Raw genomic sequence first — 6,369 nt, 5'->3', positions numbered from 1 at the left:
AATCCAGAGATAACCTTTCAAAAATTTTCGAATAGGAAAAGGAGATGGTAGCCGAAAATAATAATAATGTAAGGAAGATGCTTGGTGACTTTACTGCACCTAATTCCAATTTACATGGAAGAAGCATCTCCATTCCTGCCATTGGAGCAATCAATTTTGAGCTGAAACCTCAATTAGTTTCTCTGATGCAGCAGAACTACAAGTTTCATGGACTTCCATCTGAAGATCCTTTTCAGTTCTTAACTGAATTCTTGCAGATATGTGATACTGTTAAGACTAATGGAGTAGATCCTGAAGTCTACAGGCTCATACTTTTCCCTTTTGCTGTAAGAGACAGAGCTAGACTATGGTTGGATTCTCAACCCAAAGACAGCCTGAACTCTTGGGATAAGCTGGTCACGGCTTTCTTAGCCAAGTACTTTCCTCCTCAAAAGCTGAGCAAGATTAGAGCTGATGTTCAAACCTTCAGACAAAAAGAAGGTGAATCCCTCTATGAAGCTTGGGAAAGATACAAACAGTTGACCAAAAAGTGTCCTTCTGACATGCTTTCAGAATGGACCATCCTGGATATATTCTATGATGGTTTATCTGAGCTATCAAAGATGTCACTGGACACTTCTGTAGGTGGATCCATTCACCTAAAGAAAACGCCTGCAGAAGCTCAAGAACTCATTGACATGGTTGCTAATAACCAGTTCATGTACACTTCTGAAAGGAATCCTATGAATAATGGGACGCCTATGAAGAAGGGAGTTCTTGAAGTTGATACTCTGAATGCCATATTGGCTCAGAATAAAATATTGACTCAGCAAGTCAATATGATCTCTCAGAGTCTGCATGGAATGCAAGCTGCATCCAAAAGTACTCAAGAGGCATCTTCTGAAGAAGAAGCCTATGATCCTGAGAACCCTGCAATAGCAGAGGTAAATTACTTAGGTGAACCTTATGGAAACACCTATAACTCAACATGGAGAAATCATCCAAATTTTTCATGGAAGGATCAAAAGCCTCAACAAGGCTTTAATAATGGTGGAAGAAACAGGTTTAGCAATAGCAAGCCTTTTCCATCATCAACTCAGCAACAGACAGAGAACTCTGAACAAAATGCTTCTAATTTAGCAAATCTAGTCTCTGATCTATCTAAGGCCACTGTAAGTTTCATGAATGAAACAAGGTCTTCCATTAGAAATTTGGAAGCACAAGTGGGCCAGCTGAGTAAAAGGATCACTAAAATCCCTCCTAGTACTCTCCCAAGCAATACAGAAGAGAACCCAAAAGGAGAGTGCAAGGCCATTGACATAAGCACCATGGCCGAACCTGTAAGGGAAGGAGAGGACGTGAATCCCAAGGAGGAAGACCTCCTGGGACGTCCAGTGATCAATAAGGAGCTTCCCTATGAGAAACCAAAGGACTCTGAGGCTCATCTAGAGACCATAGAGATTCCATTGAACCTCCTTATGCCCTTCATGAGCTCTGATGAGTATTCCTCCTCTGAAGAGAATGAGGATGTTACTGAAGAGCAAACTGCCAAGTTTCTTGGTGCAATCATGAAGCTGAATGCCAAATTATTTGGCATTGATACTTGGGAAGTTGAACCTCCCTTGTTCATCAATGAACTAAGTGATCTGGATCAACTGACATTGCCTCAGAAGAGACAGGATCCTGAAAAGTTCATAATACCCTGCACCATAGGCACCATGATCTTTAAGGCTCTGTGTGACCTTGGTTCAGGAATAAACCTCATGCCCCTCTCTGTAATAGAGAAACTGGGAATCTATGGGGTGCAAGCTACTAAAATCTCACTAGAGATGGCAGACAGCTCAAGAAAATAGGCTTATGGACAAGTAGAAGATGTATTAGTAAAGGTTGAGGGCCTTTACATACCTACTGATTTCATAGTCCTGGATACTGGAAAGGAAGAGGATGAATCCATCATCCTAGGAAGACCTTTCCTGGCCACAGCAAGAGCTGTGATTGATGTTGACAGAGGTGAAATAGTCATTCAATGGAATGAGAACTCCCTTGTGTTTAAAACTCAAGGATCTCCCTCTGCAACCATGGAGAGGAAGCAGAAAAAGCTTCTCTCAAAGCAGAGTCAACCAGAGCCCCCACAATCAAACTCTAAGTTTGGTGTTGGGAGGCCACAACCAAACTCTAAGTTTGGTATTGAACTCCCATATCCAAACTCTAAGTTTGGTGTTGGAGAGTCTCAACAAAGCTCTGCACATCTGTGAGGCTCCATGAGAGCCCACTGTCAAGCTATTGACATTAAAGAAGCGCTTGTTGGGAGGCAACCCAATGTTTATCTAATTCTTATTTTTATTGTTTTTCATGTTTTCTTAGGTTCATGATCATGTGGAGTCACAAAATAAATATAAAAATTGAAAACGGAATCAAAAACAGCAGAAGAAAAATCACACCCTGGAGGAGCATCTGCCTGGCATTCAAACGCCAGAACAGAGCATGGTTCTGGCGCTGAACGCCCAAAATGGGCAACATCCTGGCACTGAACGCCCAGAACAAGCATGGTTCTGGCGTTCAACGCCAGAAATGGCAGCAAATGGGCGTTGAACGCCCAAAATGGGCACCAACCTGGCGCTGAACGCCCAGAGTTGTGTGCAAAGGCATTTTACATGCCTAATTTGGTGCAGGGATGTAAATGCCTTGACACCTCAGGATCTGTGGACCCCACAGGATCATCCCAGGATCTGTGGACCCCACAGGATCCCCACCTACCTCATCATCTCTCTTCCCATTCATGATCATCCCTTCTGTTTTCCATTTACCACTCACATCCATACAACCACTACCTTCAAAATTCAACATCTCTCTCCCACCCAATCCCACCCATATGGCCGAATACACACATCCATCCATCTCCTCCATATCTTCTTCTTCTTCTTCTATTCTTTCTTCTTTTGCTCGAGGGCGAGCAACATTCTAAGTTTGGTGTGGTAAAAAGCATAGCTTTTTTGTTTTTCTCCATAACCATTGATGGCACCTAAGGCCAGAGAGGCCTCTAGAAAGAGGAAAGGGAAGACAAAAGCTTCCATCAAGGGTCTATAGCTCAGTGGTAGAACATTTGACTGCAAATCAAGAGATCCCTGAGATACCTCAGGGGATACATTTTCTTCCACACAATTATTGGAAGCAACTAAGGGTGGAACATCAAGAGCACTCCATCATCCTTCATGAAATCAGAGAAGATCTAAAAGCAATGAAGGAGGAGCAGCAAAGACAAGGAAGAGACATAGAAGAGCTCAAGGACATCACTAAGGTGGACTCATTCCTTGTTCTTACTTTCTCTGTTTTTTGTTTTCTATGTTATGTGCTTATCTATGTTTGTGTCTTCATTACATGATCATTAGTAGTTAGTAACTTTGTCTTAAAGTTATGAATGTCCTATGAATCCATCACCTCTCTTAAATGAAAAATGTTTTAAATCAAAAGAACAAGAAGTACATGAGTTTCGAATTTATCCTTGAACTTAGCTTAATTATATTGATGTGGTGACAATGCTTCTTGTTTTCTGAATGTATGCTTGAACAGTGCATATGTCTTTTGAAGTTGTTGTTTAAGAATGTTAAATATGTTGGCTCTTGAAAGAATGATGACTAGGAGACATGTTATTTGATAATCTGAAAAATCATAAAAATGATTCTTGAAGCAAGAAAAAGCAGCAAAAAACAAAGCTTGCAGAAAAAAAAAACGGGCGAAAAAAATAGAAAAAAAATAGAAAGAAAAAGAAAAAGCAAGCAGAAAAAGCCAATAACCCTTAAAACCAAAAGGCAAGGGCAAATAAAAAGGATCCCAAGGCTTTGAGCATCAGTGGATAGGAGGGCCTAAAGGAATAAAATCCTGGTCTAAGCGGCTAAACCAAGCTGTCCCTAACCATGTGCTTGTGGCGTGTAGGTGTCAAGTGAAAACTTGAGACTGAGCGGTTAAAGTCAAGGTCCAAAGCAAAAACAAAGAGTGTGCTTAAGAACCCTGGACACCTCTAATTTGGGACTTTAGCAAAGCTGAGTCACAATCTGAAAAGGTTCACCCAATTATGTGTCTGTGGCATTTATGTATCCGGTGGTAATACTGGAAAACAAAGTGCTTAGGGCCACGGCCAAGACTCATAAAGAAGCTGTGTTCAAGAATCATCATACTGAACTAGGAGAGTCAATAACACTATTCGAACTCTGAGTTCCTATAGATACCAATCATTCTGAACCTCAATGGATAAAGTGAGATGCCAAAACTATTCAAGAGGCAAAAAGCTATAAGTCCCGCTCATATAATTGAAGCTATGTTTCATTGATAGTTTAGAATTTATAGTATATTCTCTTCTTTTTATCCTATTTGATTTTCAGTTGCTTGGGGACAAGCAACAATTTAAGTTTGGTGTTGTGATGAGCGGATAATTTATACGCTTTTTGGCATTGTTTTTAGTATGTTTTTAGTAGGATCTAGTTACTTTTAGGGATGTTTTCATTAGTTTTTATGTTAAATTCACATTTCTGGACTTTACTATGAGTTTGTGTGTTTTTCTGTGATTTCTGGTATTTTCTGACTGAAATTGAGGGACTTGAGCAAAAATCAGATTCAGAGGTTGAAGAAGGACTGCTGATGATGTTGGATTCTGACCTCCCTGCACTCAAAGTAGATTTTCTGGAGCTACTTAACTCGAAATGGCGCGCTTCCAATTGCGTTGGAAAGTAGACATCCAGGGCTTTCCAGCAATATATAATAGTCCATACTTTGGCCAAGAATAGACGACGTAAACTGGCGTTCAACGCCAGCTCTCTGCCCAAATCTGGCGTCCAGCGCCAGAAAAGGATCCAAAACCAGAGTTGAACGCCAGAAATGGATCAAAACCTGGCGTTCAACTCCACAAATGGCCTCTGCACGTGGAAAGTTAAGGCTCGGCCCAAGCACACACCAAGTGGGCCCCAGAAGTGGATTTATGCATCAATTACTTACTCATGTAAACCCTAGTAGCTAGTTTATTATAAATAGGACCTCTTACTATTGTATTTGACATCTTTGGATTACCTTATGATCCTTTGATCACGTTTTAGAGGGCTGGCCATCTCGGCCATGCCTGGACCTTCACTTATGTATTTTTAAACGGTAGAGTTTCTATACTCCATAGATTAAGGTGTGGAGCTCTGCTATTCCTCAAAGATTAATGCAAAGTACTACTATTTTCTATTCAATTCTTCTTATTTCGCTTCTAAGATATCCATTCGCACCCAAGAACGTGATGAAGATGATGATTATGTGTGACGCTCATCATCCTTCTCCCTTATGAACGCGTGCCTGACAAACACTTCTGTTCTACATGAATTGAGCTAGAATGAGTATCTCTTAGATCTCCTAACCAGAATCTTCGTGGCGTAAGCTAGAATGATGGCGGCATTCAAGAGAATCCGGAAAGTCTAAACCTTTTCTGTGGTATTCCGAGTAGGATTCAATGATTGAATGACTGTGACGAGCTCCTAACTCGCGATTGCAGGGCATTAGTGACAGACGCAAAAGGATAGTAAATCCTATTCCAGCATGATCAAGAACCGACAGATGAATAGCCGTGCCGTGACAGGGTGCGTGAGCATATTATTCACTGAGAGGATAAGATGAAGCCATTGGCAAGGGTGATGCCTCCAGACGATTAGCCGTGCTGTGACAGGGCATTGGATCATTTTTCCGAGAGATGACCGAAAGTAGCCATTGACAGTCGTGATGTATCACATAAAGCCAGCCATGGAAAGGAGTAAGACTGATTGGATAAAGATAGCAGGAAAGCAGAGGTTCAGAGGAACGAAAAGCATCTCCATTCGCTTATCTGAAATTCCTACCAATGATTTACATAAGTATCTCTATCCCTAGTCTTTTATTTATTATTCGAAAACACCATTATCACTTTATATCCGCCTGACTGAGATTTGCAAGGTGACCATAGCTTGCTTCATACCAACAATCTCCGTGGGATTCGACCCTTACTCACGTAAGGTATTACTTGGACGACCCAGTGCACTTGCTGGTCAGTTGTATCGAAGTTGTGACAAATTATGAATGTGTAATCACGATTACGCGTACCAAGTTGCTCACATTGCCAGGGATTATTCGAGCCTGGACATCACAATTTCGTGCACCACATATGCACTTAAGGTCAAACAAGAATGCATATCGATAGAGGAATAGAGTTGAAAAATCAAACTACTTTTCAAAAGGACTAGCAAACAAGAACTTCACGTTAGGATATAAAGAACAGGTCAACTCGAACAAAAATTCAAGACACACAACTAAATAGCCTCGAGAAATAGTTTCTAACGTTTCCAAAACCCGCGATTCGCTTTACTCGAAACTCGTATATCATCTATG

General features: G+C 41.0%; 1 non-coding gene across 1 annotated transcript; it reads right to left on the bottom strand.

The window, feature by feature from the left end:
• Positions 1–440: 440 nt before the first annotated feature.
• Positions 441–547, bottom strand: LOC148578249 (small nucleolar RNA R71). Its single transcript, XR_015904220.1, has one exon. It is a non-coding gene; the product is annotated as a small nucleolar RNA R71 (small nucleolar RNA).
• Between the last annotated feature and the right edge of the window lie 5,822 nt (positions 548–6,369).

The sequence above is a fragment of the Arachis ipaensis genome, chromosome B1 (genome assembly GCF_059453495.1).
Source record: "Arachis ipaensis isolate K30076 ecotype BB chromosome B1, ASM5945349v1, whole genome shotgun sequence".
In the NCBI taxonomy this organism is placed as follows: domain Eukaryota; kingdom Viridiplantae; phylum Streptophyta; class Magnoliopsida; order Fabales; family Fabaceae; genus Arachis; species Arachis ipaensis.
Note: the sequence above shows the minus strand (reverse complement) of the source record. Positions and strands in the feature narration are given on the sequence as shown.